At 31.5% G+C, this 19,501-nt stretch overlaps 1 pseudogene; it reads right to left on the bottom strand.

Annotated features, from left to right (window-relative positions):
• Positions 1-384: 384 nt before the first annotated feature.
• LOC126954522 (acyl-protein thioesterase 1-like) lies at positions 385-1,069 on the bottom strand (annotated as a pseudogene).
• Positions 1,070-19,501: the final 18,432 nt, after the last annotated feature.

Below are 19,501 nucleotides of genomic sequence, written 5' to 3'. Positions count from 1 at the left end.
GCATAAATTGTTTACATCTTAACTGCTTATTTATACCTGAACAAATTTTCAATAAGTATACTGCTAATTTTCAAATGATGTAATAAAAAATCTGGTGGTAGTACTGTATTATTTTGCTGAATTACATTTGAGAAAAAAGAAGCTACCTGCTGCATCTATTTTAACATAGTATATCATGGATCTTCTTATAAGAATACATGTATGGAAACTTAAAAGGTCATAAATTTCTGATGAGGGGAGACATTATTTGATCTGTCATTGGTGTGTATTTGCAAAACATTTTAACACTGCAAACATTAGAAATTTGAAGATTGGGCATTGGAAAAGGTTTATACTCTACTACAGTGATGCTGGTGTACTTCTACACAAGGCCTCTGAGTGATGTCAATCAATTGGAGGTAGGAGTTTATCAATGAATTGCTTGACATCCATCATTTCCTGTTGACACAAACTATGCATCATACTTTAAAACCTATGAAGGTTTTACCAATGTTTTTAGTTTTTCAACCGTAAGAGAACCAAACACCAGGGGAACTAACGGGTCACAATCTCTGTGGCACTGGAAAATAGAAATATCTCTATTAGCGCCACTGATAGGACCCTGTGGAAATGAAGCCCGAAGTAGAAATCAGCATCTGAACGCAGTGACACCCGTCAGTTTCTGCTGCGTGGTAAGGGCAGTATATAAAGATAAAGCTCCTCCCTGAGAAAATCCTCCCAAAATAATTCTGTTAGAAGGAATGCCATTTTTCACTTCTTGATCAGTGAAAGCCTTTACATTTTCAACTGCCTGTTTAATCCCAGGTTCATCCTCTTGTGAATCTGGTGAAAGCCCAATAATATCAGACCATGAAGGCACAGCCATGTTCATATTTAATGTAAAGGCGTAACAGGCGGGGCATGCGGGCAGATATATTTGATATGTGAACTTCTGATACCTGCAAAGGCTTCTGTCCATCCATGCCCAGTATCTCCCAAGCCGTGAAGGAAAATCACCGCGGCGGTGGCCTTCCAGGCGGCGGGCATGATGGCTGGCAGCCGGGCTGACATGTTGTTTCTGCACATACACCGGCTCAGCTCGCAGCGCAAGCGGAAGGAAGGGCGGGCGCCCGGCCGCGGCCCAAGGGCGTGTGAACGGCCAGATTGTTTTTGTAGTTGCTTTTACTGACCTAGTGTTATGTAGTGTATTTATTTATTTAAATATTTATTTATAAATAAAGAAAACTTTACAATTGGTTAGATATTATTTCGAAGCATGTAAGCTGGTTTGTGTAATGAGTATGAAATTATGAAATAAATAAAACTAAGTGGGAAGAAAACTATAACTATCTGGATGAGTTCCGTGTCCCATAAAAGAGTTTGTTTAAAAATGCCCTTTGCTGTGGTTGCTTTAAATTAGTTGGTTTTGTTGTTTGGACTTCAAATAATGGGTTTATATACAGGGAAGTAGTTTTTATTTCACATATTCCATAATAATGTGGTTCATATCAATATAAACATCATGTAGTTCTCAAAGTCAATAGTTAATTTCCTCATACTGATTTGTGATTTTGAACACACACACACACACACACACACCAAAGTTATATATAAACAAGGTTTTACCCTATAATGTATGCATAATGCTTAGCCTGAAAGACTATTTTCTACCACGGAAAGAGTTTAATGAATAAAGTAGAACTGTTCGAAAATGAGTAAAAGTGTTAGTCCACTATAAACATGTTTTGTTAGATAAATTCAAATATTTATATTTGACAATTTTGAGTATATTGATTCTAGAATAGAGACTATATGAAGGATGTCAAGGCAATCATTTGCCAGACTGTAAGTAATTACTTCTTTATACTTTGTTTTCACAGACTGTCTTATTTCAGGAGAATTTTTATTTCTGAAATCATTGATCAGTGTTATTATTCCTGCCATTTAAACGAGCTGCAGATATTTTCTTGGTTAAAGTGATATAGTGACAAGATTTTGTAGTTTAGCCCATTCTTTTAGGGATAAAGATATTTATACATCACTTTCTGCCAACATAACATTTTCCATACTGACTTCTGTTGTTGCCTGTTACATGTTCATTCAAAGGCAAGAAAAGCGCAGCAAATCTGTCTATAAGAGTATCCTTTGGCTTTAGGAATTTTTAGCACCAGTAAAAATGGAAACTTCTATTTTTTCCTTTGGTGAAGACTACTTTGTTGACAAGAAATACCTGTAGTCCAGATTAAAAGAAGAAAACGTTTATGGAATAGAGAATTATTTTCAGTGAAAACAATTAAAATGATTACGAAGTCCTCTTTTTGTTGTTGTTGTTTTTTGCCTGCAAGAACAAAATGGTCATAGGCAAGAAACAAAAACATTGCTTCACCTTTGAAAGGCCTCTGGAAAAAGTTCAAAACAATTTGAAGACTACTGTCTCATCAGTTTCTTCAAGTGTTAGAATTAGGAGAGACTTGGCATTACTATAGATTTTATGAACTTATTTTAAAAAAATTCTTCATTGCAAGAAAATGAAAAATTATAATTTAAAAAATAATTTTCACGGTTACAGATATATAACAAATACCTTCACTTGGGATGTTATCTGCTATACTGAATATTCTAGATTTTTGTTAAGTAATTGTATAGAAACATAGGCACAATGTAGTACTTAAAGTAAAAATGGCTAAATGTTTCCTCATTATTAGATTGCTATTCTTGTTGAAGAAAATAATTTAATTTTTCAGTTTTTATCCTCATTCTTTAGTAATTCACTGATTAAATAGCAAATAATAACCAAGATGATTCTAGTATTATAGGGTGAAGGATTGTATATGGTAATCCAGGTCAAGTACTTGATACATTTCCTAGCACATTATTCGACCTCAGTAAATGTTAGGAATAATTTATTATTAGTAAACCAGTTTCGCGTTGTCACTAATTTATTGTGTCATCTTTGGTCAGCCATTTGTCTTTTAGGTCCTCATTTTCTTCATTTGAAAATATGGGGGAAGGTTTGAAGTAGATGATCTCTATGTCTCTTCAAACTGTAATAGATAATTCTACTTTGTAGTGTACTCAAAGTGAATGACTTCTAAGATTCTGGGGGCTTGATTTAAAGGGTATATATAGCACTTGTTATATAAATATATTGGCTATTTTTTATATAGATGCCATTTAAATAAATCCTTTCCAACAAATGTCACTAGCTGACATTAATTAATTTTTATAAAGAGCTTTGAAGATGAGAAATGGTATATAAGTGGTCATTATTATAAAGCATGAGGAGTGTAAGTTTAACATTGCTATAATGTAGTTTGAATCAGAAAATAAGATTGTATTAGAATAATTTTTAATAACACCAACAAAAAGCATGAATCCCTTTTCTGAAGGAAAGAGTGCATAAAATTATGCACATGTAATAAGTGCTTGAACATTTTATTAAATACTTTTACAATGACAAAAAATGCTGTATATGACATTCAATTCAAAAATTTCTGAAATGAATCTTAAGCACAACTGTTACTAAAATATAGAGGTCATTGCTTTTGAAAGTTTTTTAAAATAAATTGTTTGCTATTTATAATATGCATATTGGTAATTATGCCTAAAACCTTTTGGCTACCCAAGGTGGTGAGATGTTTATATACAGTAGTCCCCCTTATTCATGAGGGATACATTCCAAAACCCCTGGTGGATATTTGAGACCACATATAGTAAACAATCATATGTGTACTGTGTTTTTCCTATATATACATACCTATGGTAAAGTTTAATTTTTAAATTGGACACAGTATTCATGCACTTTGAAGCCATTATTAAGTAAAATAAGGGTTATTTGGTCACAAGCACTGTGACACTGCAACAGTAGATTTGATAATAGAGCTGGTTAGTAAGTGACTAATGGGTAGGTACATACACAGTTTGGATACACTAGACAAAGGGTGGATTCACATCCTGGGGGGGGGACAGAGTGGAACAGAATGATGTGTCATTGTAAACTTATGAATTATTTGTTTCTGAAATTTTCCATTTAATATTTTTAAATTAACTGACCACAGGTAACAAATCACAGAAACTACAGGTAAAGGGAAACTGCTATAGTTTCATTTCCAGGGATAAGTTGACACTGACTCATAGTGTCTCTAAATAAATGGAATAACGAATCCTGCAAATATGTAGTGCTATGATGCTATGCAACTTAAAAGGGTTAAAATATATAAACACACTAAATTTTGATTCTACAATTCATTATATAAGTCTCTATGATAAATTTCCTTTCTACTTTAGCGTTTTATTAATTCTATATTTTACCTATTTTTAGAAACTTATTGCTAAAACATATTTCTAATACAAAGTCTTCCCTATACCAGGAAACACTACTTATCTCATTTGTAAGTCCAGAATGCTTCCTTGGAGGAGTAGAGAAGCAAGGGCAAATAATATCTATTGAGATAGCTCATCACCCACCAAATACCCCCATGCCATTCATATCTAATGTAGTCTAGTCTAAAGAGAGGAATAGATAACAGATATAATAGAAATATTCTGAAAATGTTTGTTGACTTCTGCCTTAAGAATACTTGATATTCATTTTGGTGTGCCATTATTTAAACATATGTATACAAAATATATAATCTAGAATATATTTCAATTAATACTTATCTAAATTATAGAGTCACTCTTTCAAAGTCAGCAGATACTTGGTGATGTGTTCATCTGTATAACCTTGCATTTTGGTACTTCAAGGACAAGTAGTTTAATTTTACATGATAGAAAATATAAGTTTTCTGATATAAGTTTTCTACTATTTTAATCATTTTTCATGTCTATGTAGACAAATATTCATTAGTAAATCCAAGTGTTTCTTAATCTTAAATGTTGAGAAAAAATATTGGCAAAAGAACCATCATCTTACAAAAAACACACACAAAATGAGGATATGATTTGTATAAATATTTCGCCATTTGGTAAGGCTAACTGTAATTTCTCATAGCACATTTTTTTCTTCACAGTAATCCAGTGTTTGTGTATTTAACAAAGTAAAGCTGAGAGATTTTGTGTCTCATAAACTTCTTAGGAGAGTCTCTTGGCATCGTCATTTGCCACTTGCCTTTTAGTCCTCCTTGGTTCATTTATTTGAAGATGAAAAACTCAAAATGTTATAACTTGCTGATATTTTGCCTTCTTTGTTACTGTTCTTTCTTAAACATTAGAATAAAGTGTTCAAGAATATTCATTGTAAGCACGTCCCTGAAGCTATTTCCCTGGGGCGATGTTCAGTTTCAAATCATGAAGATGATTTTGATAAAAGGACTTGATACTATAAAGGGAAGAATTTGTATAGGTCTGTCATCTGGCCATCCTGTGATGATAGCATTTATTTTCTCAAAACCTTGGCAGGTCTGCAAAAGAAGTCAATGAACTAAAGGTTAGACAAACATGGTGCATAGTATCACTGTATCAATACATAAGCAAGTTCAAGTTTTTCTCCATATAAAATGAAAGTTAGGGTTAAAAAAGTCATTTCTGAAACTTTTAAAGTAATTTTCTGAATATTTTGTAAAAGTTAATTTTCATAAAACATTTATAACCCAAGCACAGTAATGTTACTCTTAGAGTTGAGATCGGTAAAGGAACAAATGAGTTTAGAGAGAATTCTCTAATAACTAGCTAAAAAGTAAAAATTCTGTGAACCAACAATTTGTGATAGATGCAGCCTTAATCATGGCTTAGATCTCATCGACATCCCTTACAAAAGTACAGATAGCACTTCCCTTCATTTCCGGTATTAGATGGTAGGCCATTGCTTCAGACCTGTATTTCTGCTTGGCCTAGTTTCTTCTCTACACCTATCACCAAAACTTTTGGAAAAAAGGCATGATGGAGGAGGAGATGGTTCTGTGGGAAGAGAAAGAAAAGAAAAGTGACTAAAGAGAAAAATGTAATAGCTTGACATATTAGAGGACTTTAAACATATATCTGTTTATCATTTATCGCTATCCTACCATCTATCTATGCAGCTATATATCTATCAATCAACCAATCATCTGTCTGTCTATCCATCTATCTAATCCATCTACTTATTAGTCAATTACATTTTAAAAGCTCATCTTTTAATTCTGCTTCAATTGAAATGATTCTATCTCCTGTTAATAGATAGTGTTACAGGGCTTGTTGTAGTTACTGCTTTCCAAATCCTTGTATGCAGGGAAAAAAAAAAAAAAGAAGATATGATGCATTCTAACCAAGCTCAGTTGCATTGAATATTGTGGTTTCTCTTAGTTGATCCTCACTTGGCTCACCTACCAGTTGTTTCTCTCTGACTAACTCATTTTCTGAAAAGGTTTCCCAAGTAAGACATTTTAAGTTTATAGGCAGAATTGCAGTAATTTAGAAGCAGTTAAATTACCTAGACCTTTCCATTCCAGCCATTTTTTAAATCTAAAATTATTCTGCCAGCGTTTGTTTGAATATTGAGCCAATTGACATTAGTGAGTCTTGACTGTTCATTAAGAATAAATTTTCCCAGATACCGAATAGTTATGTAAATTGCATAGCAGATGTTTTTCTAGGAAAGATCCAAAGTTCAATATTCAAAATATCCATGGAAGTATTTTAATTAAAATATTGAATATTTTGGAATAAAAACTGGTAATATATTTTTACCTTTTTAAATTAAGTTAATTTTAAAAACTTATTTTAAGTTCAGGGGTACATGTGTAGTTTTGTTACATAGGTAAACTTGTGTCATGGAAGTTTGTTGTACAGATTATTTCATCATGCAGGTATTAAGCCTAGTCCCCATTAGTGATTTTTTCCTGATCCTCTTCCTCCTCCAACCCTCTACCTTCCAATAGGTCACAGTGTGTGTTATTCCCCTCTATGTGTCCATGTATTCTCATCATTTAGCTCCCACTTAGAAGTAAGAACATGTGGTATTTGCTTTTCAAAGAAGGTAATATTATTAGGAAGGAATTAAATCATGATATTTTACAAATTGCTTAGTTTACTACATATTTCTTTTGCTTCTAAAATTAAATATATCATCACTGGGTTAAAAACTAGTGATTTATTACTAAACATTAGAAATATGTATGGTAATTATTTTTGGGATGATGGAATTTTATATTTAAATCAGGAATAACATCCCCCTAAAAATTGCTTAATTGAAATAGTCATACTCTTCTTGTTTCCTTCAAAATAAACATCAGTATTCATCAGATGATTGATATATTTATTAAAACATAAATAATAACACCATTTTTCTTATGTAAAATGTATTTTCCTTGCATTGATTGTACTAGACAAGTAGAAGGCATATTTTATGAATAAAAATGTCAAGTGTTCTCTAGAAAAACCTATCATAATTGCTTATTTCAGTTGTCATTGATGGCTCAATTTCTTATTGCTTGTGCCACCAATTCAGAGATACACACAAATTTTAATGTACCTTTAACATAGCATATATTGCTATTAGAGAATGGTTTGGACCATTCTCTAATAAACTCTTGGACAAAATCCAAGAGTTTTGATGTGACATAGAGTGACTGGTACTAAAATGACCACTAAAATACCTTCTTCTCTCATTAAAGGCTGCATTATCACTTTTTGAAGTTGGTTCTTAGCTAGAGACATGTAGAAAGAAGCACACTTAATGACATGATTAATTTTGTACAATTTAATGAAGGAAGTAGTTCAAGGCTGTTGGAAATAGTTTTTCTGAAACATAAGTACTCTTACTTTAAAAATGCCATGTTTATTTTTTAAGGTATTAAAATTTACTTGAAAATGTTTCTATACCTTTCAATGAGTTCAACTTCAGGCATATATATTGCATAATTTAAAACTAGATGAAATTATTTTGTTTTATAAACAGTAGATGTATCTTTTTAAATATTTTTATTTAAACGGAACCAGTTATTTTGTGAGACTAGTATTTTTTAGAAAAATTTATGATGTTATTAAATTAAATAAAATTCTTTATGTCTTTAGAACTGCTCATTTAAAAAGATTTCTTTGTCAAAATGCCAAAGAATAAACAATCTCTTTATCAAATTACTTTGATAGTTTTGAGCTGACACCCAGAATACCCGGGCTTTGCAGTCTCTGGCAGAAGGGCATGTAGTTATAAACTTGCAGGTCCTGGGAATTTTTTTTCATGTACATGAACCCACTCCAGGAAATTCAGCATTCCCAGAAATAAAGATCTCAGGAGACCCTAGGATCTTTAATATTAATTGTGAGCATTCTAGAATGATATACTGTACAAAGCAGCCATTGCGAATTTGTACTGAAACAAAGAGTGAAATCAAGACAAACCAAAATAGTCTGTGCCCCCTTAATAAGTTGCTTATCTTTGAAATGAGCACTAAACTGTGTTTCCCATGCAAAATAACCAGAAGAATTACTCATCTTTCAAATCCTTATTAATGCATCAGTCAACATTTTTAAAAATTAAATTTGCCATCTAAATTCAAGCACTTCCCAAATAATCAAGATGTATCAATACTCTACATGTGCATGCCCAGGTATTAGGTTAAGAAACAAGTATATTTAAAGGCTACAGTTGATTTATGTACCTAATGTAATTGTTTTATTATTGTGAGACTAAAATAAATTTTCATTTAAGATGCCATTTATTGTATATGAGTTGTAGAGTTTGTGATTTCTTAAATATATAGTGCTTATTTTTGAATTTAGTGACACATGCTTGTATGGAATGCTGGGATTGTGATGGAATGTTGAGATAGGATGGGATTGAAATAAAGGAAACTACTCCAAAAGAGTGGTAAGAAAGATTTAGAATGTTATGAATTGTTTTCTGGCTTTGAAGTGTGCTACCTTTAATACGTATGTTTGTCTTATATTGTCTTTCTAGTGTATTGTACTTTAACTCAGTGGTTACTGCCAAATCCATCTCTCCTTGATTTAGTTGTAATAAGAAACTTGTTTTCTTTTCTCCCTTTTACACTTTCCCCCTTTCTGCACAACTTTGCTTTATTCTTTAACTCCTCCTCCCCAAATCCAAATGAAGTGTCACAATTTAGACTTCAAAGCAATTTTTTAAGTTTCATTACTCACTTGAAAGAAAGGGTAACTCTCTTCTATGCCCTGTATGATTTTGTCTTCTAAATAAAATGCTTTGGCAATTTAAATTTATTTCAAAAATGCAGGTGGAAAATTGATTTAAAATACTTTAAAATTAATGGTGCATTACAAGTTTACTTTATTCTAGTTTATCTAGAATGGTTTAGGAGCCCTACATAAAACTTGGGTGCTGTGTTCAAAGTTTGTTATAAAAATAAAGCACTAAAAGTTTCTGGACTGATTTCGGAAATCTAACAAAGCTCTTAAGGTTCTTATCAGGAAACTTTTTAAAGAATGAATAATCATTTTTATAGGGTAAAATCTGAGATAATATGGGTAAACTCTTGGAAAGCACAGTTTGTGTACACATTTTATTGCCCGACAGTGTAGTTCCACTATTAGGCATGCAGGAAGCCATCAATACAAGCTTCTGGAATTGCATTGAGTTGGAGACTGAGGATAGTTGAGCAAGCCAAATAATGTGAATGGGTATCAATCATTGCAAAAATTCTCACGTCTTACGATATGTTTTTATTTTATTAAAGAAATGTTAGAGAACCTAAAATTGGAAACTTATTTGCTATTCACTTTTCAGTAAAATGTTAATTTTCATTTAGCAATCCTCAAGAGATTGTTGTTAACCATTAATACATCAAAGGCAATGCTTGTCTTAACAATAAACCAAGAGGATATGTAGTATGAATTTGTATGTTTTCATCTTTATTCCATTTACCTCATATGTTGTTTTCTTTTCTTTAAAAATGTATAAAAAGATGGAATACCTATTGAAGACAACGCTTTCAACAAGCTTTTATTTATTTATTTTTATTTACACTAACCACTCTGATTGATAAGGATATCTCTTTACTGGTTTGGAACACAGATCTATGACCTTAAAAGCAACAACAACAAAAAAACTCAAAGATATTATTTTTGTAAATAATCCATTATAATTTAATATTTTCTAAGAGCAAATCTCTGAACATACCAGTTATAACATTATTGGAAAAAACCCTAAAATTATATTTTGCCTGTATAATGACTAATTGTCTAGCAAAATGCCTTGTACACAGTAAGAATTTAGTAAGTTTGTTATAGTAAGAAGGATATAATTACTTCATACAAGAAAATTAAGTTTGTGATAATCGATCCACTATAAAGCTTGAAAGTAGACATTTCATATATTCTATCAGTGGACATACTTTAAAACAATATACATTTAAAAATCTATGAACCATTTTTAAGTTTCTAAAATAAACAAAGGAAATTCAGCTGGTTTGTTAAGTGTCTTATTCTAGGTTAAAGTTGACTCTTTAGGTGTGTGTGGGTGTATGTGTCTGTATGTATACATGTATGTACACATTTTATACATGCACATGTAGCTATACAATAAATATGCTGTTTCTCTGCACACACACAGACACGTACACATACACACATGAATATGAAGTAAGTCATATTTTCTGATTCACATGATCATTCCAAGGATGCTTTATTTTCTTCATATCTGATTGATCTCCCATTGGCAGTGTCTCCCAGCACTTGAGCTCTAAGTTTTTCTGCCCCCATAGCCTCTTTGTCAAGTAGTTAATGATGTGTCAACAAACACTTAAATAGGGAACTCCCTATTTCCATGAAACCATCTGTGAATTCTTTTGTGATGTGAATAATCACATTCTAATTTATCTGTTTTTCAAGTTGTCTAACTTTCTTTAAAAGAGGCTGTCTGGTGGTATTATTTTAGAATAGGAAATTTTAAAAAATTGGTCTCTCAGGTACTCCTAGTCTTAAGCAAGAAATATGTAATTAATGACTAAATGGAATCGTCAGTTAGGACCATAAATATCAAGGCCAATAAAGAAATTCAAAGCTAGAATCTGTTTAGTATGCAGTAATCTATAACAATTCTTATAACTCATGATAATTTGTTTTGAAGAGTAGAAAAATGGGTAATACTCTGTTTCTGAGTAAAATAAAATCAGTATTATTTGAGAATTTCTTATTCTCCATGTCTCTGTATTTATATAAATGCACTTATTTTAAAAATACTGTATATTTGAAACCTAAATATATGTATTCAGTGTGATTTATCCCGCCATTAAATTTTAGAGGGGAAAATAATCACCAGTCAGGCTTACAAAACTTTTATAAAGACCAGTGGTTAGAGTTACTGTGGCTTTGAAATACCTCAAGTGGTTTCTATGGAAACATGAAAGTTAAGCAGAGAGATAATTTTAGATAATATTTAATATATCATCTACTTCCTCAATAATAAAAATAGCAACCTAAACTTTTCAGGTTGTTATAATTTTCCCCCACAAAATGCTAGTTTCTTAAACCCTTTGAAATATGTAGATGAAAACATGGATTAAAATTACTATGTACAGTACCTGTGAAGAAAAGAGACCACCTCTTATTTCTTTGCCCATATATAGACAGTTTTGTTCAGGGTCTGTGTATAACTGAAAACTCAAACTGGCAACACAGTGTAGTAAAACTTGCAGGAAAAAATGCAGAATTTCTTAAAATGTTAAATTGCTTATTAGTAAATAAAAGCATATAATTTTATATGGCTTCTGATCAAAGTTAATTTTATTTATGTGTATTTGATTTTAGTGGGGAAGAAATTTGCTTATAGAATATAGTTTCTTGCTCTATGAGAGTAAAATAAGTTATGTTAACTAATATCTAACTAAATGTCTCATTTTATTTGAATAAAAATGTCTATTTTAGAGCATAGAAATGCCTAAAATAGACACAAAAAATGTCTATTTTGATGAAAAATCCATGTCGTTGGACATGGCCACATGGAGCTGTAAGATTTAAGTTTTTTTATGAGAGCTTCCATTAAAAGCTTGAGTATATATCTTAAAATAAGATGGCTTTTTATTTTATATGGACACTTGTATAGTTTGTGGAGACTTCCTGGAAAAACTAAAACATCTCCAGTTTTTATTTTATAGAGCCTTGTAATATCTTAAAAAGTGAAATTGGTCAAAGCATGTTTAAGCTAGCATATTGTAGTTTACAATTTGAAAGCAAATACTTTTATTAACATCCAATTGTCTTTCTTAAAATGGCATGAAAATACTTTATGTAGGAAATTTAAGATATATTTAAAGCTGAAGCATTATTTTAGTGATGTTTGGTTTTGTCTCATCTTTTTTTGTGCATCATAGGTTTTATAAGCAAGTGTTTACATTTCAGATATGATATCAGAAACTTGCACTCCTAGTTGTGTAATTTATCAAGGGTGTCTACAAGTATCTGATAAATCATATTTGGTTGGAGATAATCTGTTGTAATCCCAATACAGAAATCAAGGGGGGATATGGTCCCAGCAATGAATTATTCTTTCTTTCATTCTTGCTACCTTGAGTCTACCAGTTTTTCTCAAATCCCCTGATTAAGATCACTTACCCACTATCCTGTCCCATTCAAAAAATGTCTTTTAACTAAAAATACAGAAAAATATCAAGTAAACAAAATACATCAGTAATTTTGGTTCTGGAATTGTAAAAGTTATTTTTTAAAAATGGTTAAAGAGTAGGATTATAAATAAGACATGCATCCACAACTGTCAATTTCCTGTTATAAATTGTACAAGAGGACCAAAGGTTTAGAATATTGCTTAATATTCTAGCCTTGGAATTCTTAGTATTATAATAAGATTGGTAATGCTTTCCTTTCCTTATTTCAGTGCATAATAAATTTAATGTTTTCAAAAGTGAATATTTATTTAGGGATAAAATAAAGACTGTGCTTTATAGTTACAGTTTGCGTGCTCCTCTGTAAAGAATAGAGTGACTATCTTGTGTTAGTATAGATAGTTTCAAATTCAAAAAGTCTATCAAGTTTTTAAAGAAAATGTTAATATATTACACATGGCATATTGTGTTAAAAAGTCTTTCTATGATATTCAAAATGTTTCAGAAACAATGACAAGGTCAGTGTTGCTAGAGAATCAGCGCTTTACTAGAATGCAATGATTTTAAGGGAAATAATACCAGCTCACACATTTTAAGGCTTAAAACTGAACTCCTTGATTGTGTTTAGCATTTTGGAAGTTACAAGGCCCTCCTATTTTGTAGTTGCTGTAGATTAGATGGGTAAATGAAAATGTCTTTCTGATTTCCTAGAAACACTTTGTTTCTATTTTTTTGTGAACATATTTTTTTGTGAACAGCCTTATTATCTCATGACTGTTTTCCAGGCTGTGGTATCATGATGAATGGGTAATTACAGTACAAGGCACCCACACAGGCCACTGCATATAATATGTTTTTACTTTATAGTGAGATTCTTTATAAGTTCTGAAGCTCTTGGATTAAATCAAATTTCATTTTGTCATACCTAATGTGTTTATTTTCTCTTGTGAGGAAAAAGTCTTCAAACTTTATATGATTTCTTAAATTCAAAAAATACAAGAAGCACAATTCCAATTTCATGAGAATGTATTATTTCTTAGTATCAGACATTCATAGATGATAGATTACTTTGATGTGTGTGTTAGCAGTGCTTTGACTTGTTTAAAAATGCCATCATTTTATAATATGAATTTTTCTTGCTAAGAATAAAAATTGACTACACAATATGATAATATTTGTTTCTGATCCAACACACAAAATGAAAGCTTTGCTTATTTATTTGATTAAAATGCAAAAGTGCAAGTGCGTTTAGGTTTGTGTTGTATAGAATAGAACTTCTTTTATCAATCACTTTCATAACCTTTAAAGAGCCTTAAATAGTACATATGAAAAACACATTCATATCAGGTTCCCCTTGGGGATTTTTTCTTTGGTTTAAGAAAATTTTATTAAAAATCGGCATTGCAAATAACATTTTTCATAACTATATGTAGACCTGTTAAAATTTTTATTAAAACTGGAGTTCGGCCTGTTCTTTTTCATCATTCTATCAGATATTAAACTCCTGCAGCAGCTGTAGGAAATAGAGAAAGGGATTTTCAAAGGGATTTGAGTCTCCCTGTCTCTGTGCCTTTAGTGATCATATTATCATAACTATCACACATAACAAAGCTCTAAATCTGTAATTCAGATAAAGTAGTCAGGACTCTGAAATACAAAAATCCAAACATATGCCGTAACATTTTTTTGCAATGCTGACTCCTTTAACATGGATTTTGTAAACTTGGAGAGGTATTCAAGAGCTTTTGTATACGAACACAAACTAAACAACATTGTTAGTGGTATGTTTGACAGAGATTTAATTAGAGGTGTTTTTATACATCCAAGCAGTTCCATTAAGAGACCATGCCTACATGCTCTAGCAAATTATGATCAAACCTCTAAAGGTTAAAAAGAATGAAACTAGAAGCTTGTTTTGAAGCAAGGTCTACATGAATCTATGTCTAATCCTGCAACAGTCTTGAGTTCTTTCTCAAGAGAGCAACATTCCTTAAATGCAGTGCTAAGGGTGGTAAGTGTGACCACATAATTCTTTTATGAATTAAATTAAAAATGAGGGTAATAAAATTGTAAATGGGCAGAAATCCAACTGAAAATTACACAAGAAAGAGTTATACAATGAGTTTTTTCTTCACATTTACAGGACAAATTTATAACTTAATATCTACATGAAAAGAATATTTGTGCTGTAAAAAGTTGGTAACGCTCTCATCAGAATGTCCAACCAGTTTGTAAATGAGCAGCCGTATGTATATATTTATTGTAACAGTGCCTTCTACTGGTCACACATTATCTATGATGTCAGTGAAATTACTGAAAAGTAATGAAAACTTGTGTTTATCCTAAATTATTCTTGGGTATTTTTATTGCCTTGGCAAAAGCATTTCTGTGAATCACAACTTACATGCATAAAAAATATGGTGTGTTAGAGATTAACACATTTTATTTCTTATACTTTAGCAGTAATTGGACCTGTTAAAAAGTTTCTCCTAAAAAGAAAAGCATTTCCTACATACTGCAACTTAAAATGGGGAATATTTCCACCTGTTTATTTTTATTGTTTTTCTGATTTTGAAATTGATCTTTTACTTACCGGCATTTTTCTTTTTAGCTTTTCAGTCACACTGTGTCTAATTAAAATGAGTAGATTTCTTACATATTATCAATATCTATAAAATTTGAGAATCATGAAATTTATTTGTAATTTGAGAAATGCAGCAGAATTTGAAATATAACTTAACTAACAAAATATTTAATAATATTTAGTAAGAATGATTTAAGATTTGTCTAACTATCAAGGTATAACAAAGATGGTTGATTTTAAATTTGCTTTGAAAAAGAATCAAATAAAAAGAAGCATAATCATGAAGAAAAGTTGTATTTTTCAGCAAAATATTGACATCAAGTATTTCATTCTTTCTTAATATAAAGATACTAATGAAATCTCATTATGAATCTCTATTATTTCAGTTTTAATTTTAAATAGCATTTAATAAGCTACTTAGATGATTATAAAATAATTGGTTTTCAAAAAAAAGCATGTTCCAATTAATTTTCTGTAGATATGGTTTACACTGAATAGACTATCTTGCTGAAATAACATTTTTAAGAAATACTGAACATGAAATTTTTACTATCTGCAATAAAATTAAAATGTTGTGGAAAAAATATTCTACTTTTGTTTAAGTCATTAAATACTGCTTTTATTGCCTGAAGCAACATTTTAAAAAACTTTATTATGTACAAATTAAAACCTGAATATCTGATAAAATTCATTCTATTTAGCTAGAAATTATTACTTCATTGGAGACAATCTGTTTATGTTAGAAATAATGTAAATCAGAAGGAATCCTCATGATTCCCCTTATCACAGATTGCTGAACGTGTGTGCTCACTAGTGCTTATTAGACTAAAATCCAAAAACTTTCCTCAGGAATACATCACACCAAGGGCAAATTGTTTCGATGCTCAATTCAAAATTTGGAATCACCTACATGACCATAATATTCAATGGAGAAAACACAATCTTTTCATTTCCCCAAAACTCTTTATTTTAAACAATTTTCTAGGAACAAAATGCCATCATTACAATTCTATCTTAACATTCATGGAGAAAAGATAAGGATTAGGAACACAACGTACAGTCAGTATTTTTTGAACAGTGTTCCGGTGAGATTTCAATCAGTGCTGAAAAGCATATTTCTTAATGGAGGAAAAAACTAGAAAAACAGTTGTCAGAGATGAAAGGGTGCTGTTTCAGGTTTGTACATCAACAACTTCATTCCTTCGTGCGTGAGAAAATCCCTCTATTACTTTATAACAATGGCATCCGTTTTGTTTACCTTGTGGCATCCATAATAAGGATAGAGGTGTTCCTTGTTAAATTTTGTTATTTGGAATGAAGTACATATATCTTTACAAACAAGTGTCTGGTTGCTATTTATCCATTTGTGACTATTTCCATATTATGTGTGTACATTTACACTTGCATAGATGCATCCATGAATAATGAGCTGTGGAAATGTGTGCGCAAGGACATAGAAAGAGACAATACATGACAGTGGGCAGTTAATGCACTTTCATTTCCATGAGTTAGGGATAATTGCATAATTTATGAATGGCAGAGAAAAGGCACAAGTGTGAATTGCATATGGGCAACTTAATATGTCACTACCATGCTAGTTAAAGGATGTGTTTAAACTTAAATCACTAGTAGTTTGGAATCAAATCATTTTAAGTGGCACATCTGGAGGAATTAAAAATCTACTGAAAATAATGTAATTGTTTCCTAATAAGGATAGGATATTTATAATAAGCATATTTTGTTTTTGCTTAATTTTCCTGCAAACTGAGTTTTCATATCTTGTGTTAAATATGATTCATTCATATTTTATTTTATGCAAGGTCTTCACATAAACAAAACTGTGTTCTCATTTTTTTTGGAAGTTACATTGTGCCATCTTCTAAGCTATTGAATTCACTGAAGACATGCAGATCTTATTCATACTATGACTAACACAGACATTGTAATGATGATGTGTATTTCATGGAGAATAGTCATCTTTGCTAGAACTTCAGGAGTTTCAATGGTTTTTGAGATATATAATAAATATAATTTTCTATGCATTATAATTCTTGGTTGGAATATTTAAACCATAGTACTCAGTAATTAAATTAAATATTCATTGAGAAGTGCTTCCTAGTATTATTTAAATAGCACATTCAAATGAAGTAGTTGAGATGTTCCATGAGAAGAGCAATGGATTAGTAATTTTAAAAGGTTTCAAATTCAAAGTGCTGTCTTGTGGAATAATAACACAGTATTGTTATGGGGCGGGGTAGATGCTTGCGTATTTACACACTTCTACATATAGTGTAGAGTGCTGCATTCATGTGCCAGTTGATGGCTCTAAAATTGTCCCAGAGAGCTACAAATGTTCATAATGACTCTGAGGAGTTAAATTTAACCTAATGCTTTATAACTAAACTCCAATATGCAAGGAGATTTCAATACCCTGCTCCATCAGCTCCTTGTGTGAACAACTTCATGAACACAAATTCATTTAGTTGTTCACATCAGTTCCCCTCGCTCCTGCCGCAAACGGTGTGTCACTGTATACCTGGGAGGAAGCAAAAACATTTGCTTTACAGCTGCTTTTTCAGAAACATATTTCAAAGACAAAAATGTTTGGTATTTAGAAACAAAATGAACTTCTAATATCCATTATAGTTAATGAAATAGTATATTTCCTCATGTGGGAAGAAAATTACTTTAGATTCAAACCTGTGTTAACTTGCATAGTTGTGAAATGTACTAACATCAAGTATTAAAAGAAGAAATAATATTTTAATACAATGAACACAATACTGTGCCATTTATGAAATACAGCACAGAATTTCTGTCTCTGCCATTAAAATGCCTACAATTTGTGAACGTCGTAAAGCATACTTTTCTCCTCCTATTAACTGGAACAGACTAATTGCACATTTTGAGTGTGGTTGTTGGGAGATTCCATAGGCAATATTATAATCATTCATGGGCATCAGGCAGGTATTTAACAGTTTGGTTCAGGTTGTCTAGGACAACAAGAATGTTGTTATGCTGCATCTCCAAGCTGCTGGGATGAAATCAGTTGTGACAAAGCAGTGAAGATTAAATTTGTAACAGATACAACACCTTTGAAGTACTAGCTTATGATTTCACAGTGGCATTATAAGTCTTACTGCAGTATTTAAGCAGTTAGAAAGAATGCTGGTTATTAGCAGTTGAAATTTGTAAAATAGGATTTTATTGTCTTTAAATAGCCATAGCAGCACTTTGTATTATCCTAGTACAACATTTTTGTTACCATGTATTAACATTGGTGAGTATTTTTCATGCTCCTCTTTTTCCAGGTAAATTATTTTATCTATCTTTTAAATCCTATGTTAAACAAACATAAAAACGTATACATATGTATTAATATAAACATATCTATTATGTATTTTAAAATTTAATGCCATTTTGTAGAAGACTAAAGGAAGAAACTTTCTACTTTATTTCTCCCAAATAACATTATAATGATCAGATATCAAATATTTCAGGCCTCACAGAATACTACGTATAAGGCAACTTAAATATATAACACCATAAAGCCGAACTATTCTCTTAATAATCTTGAAAGGACAGCATTAGCTATACGTAAAGCAATTGTGCTCGTTACTAAATCTGATCACATCTAAATTTCCTGTCTTATCATATGTCAGAAAGAGCCTGGCTCCTAAAAATAATGTCCAGAAATCTTGAGGTATGTAATAAACTGCTTCTTGATGGGGAATGTGATCTCCACAGATGTAATATTAGGGAAACATCTAAAGTTCGGGCATACAAATTTGCATACCAAGATTTTATGTAAGTTACTTAATATTGAAGTTGTGTTATATCACTTTGTTTTAATGATTACAGAGACTTCAATGGGTTAACTTTGGATGAGGGTCAGGTTTTATATGTTTATATTTTCTTAGCCTTGGTCAGGAGAAGTGGCTTTGCTTGCCCTTGTGCATTGCCGGAGTGGTAGGGTTTCACTCCGTTTGAAAACCTAGCACATCCCAAGAGGTTACCTTGGTGTAGATTTCTTTCTTTCTGTATTAAATCGCTCATTGTCGCAAAGTGACTAGTGCTGCTGGGCTTTGAAAAGAACTTCTAAGAGGTTAAAAAAAGCTTCTGTATGAAAGGATTTTTTTACTTCTGCGGACAGAATACAGTTTGCAGCTGTCTGACTTGCGACAGTGATATGGATCTGATTGTATACAGTATAGCAGGAGCCGTGGATGCAGCTGGAATGGAGGTTATAAATTTTAAAAGCGATGCAGATTTTTGCCATTAATTGGCTGCTAATAAAAGCAAACTCAATGGCTTCTAACTGTGGGAGACTGTGGTTCTGTATCTGATATCAGGAATTCATACACATTACACAGTTTTAGGGATTCAGACCACGACTAATTGAAATACGAGGCATACTGATCAA

The sequence above is a fragment of the Macaca thibetana genome, chromosome 5, assembly GCF_024542745.1.
Source record: "Macaca thibetana thibetana isolate TM-01 chromosome 5, ASM2454274v1, whole genome shotgun sequence".
Classification (NCBI taxonomy): Eukaryota; Metazoa; Chordata; class Mammalia; order Primates; family Cercopithecidae; genus Macaca; species Macaca thibetana.
Note: the sequence above shows the minus strand (reverse complement) of the source record. Positions and strands in the feature narration are given on the sequence as shown.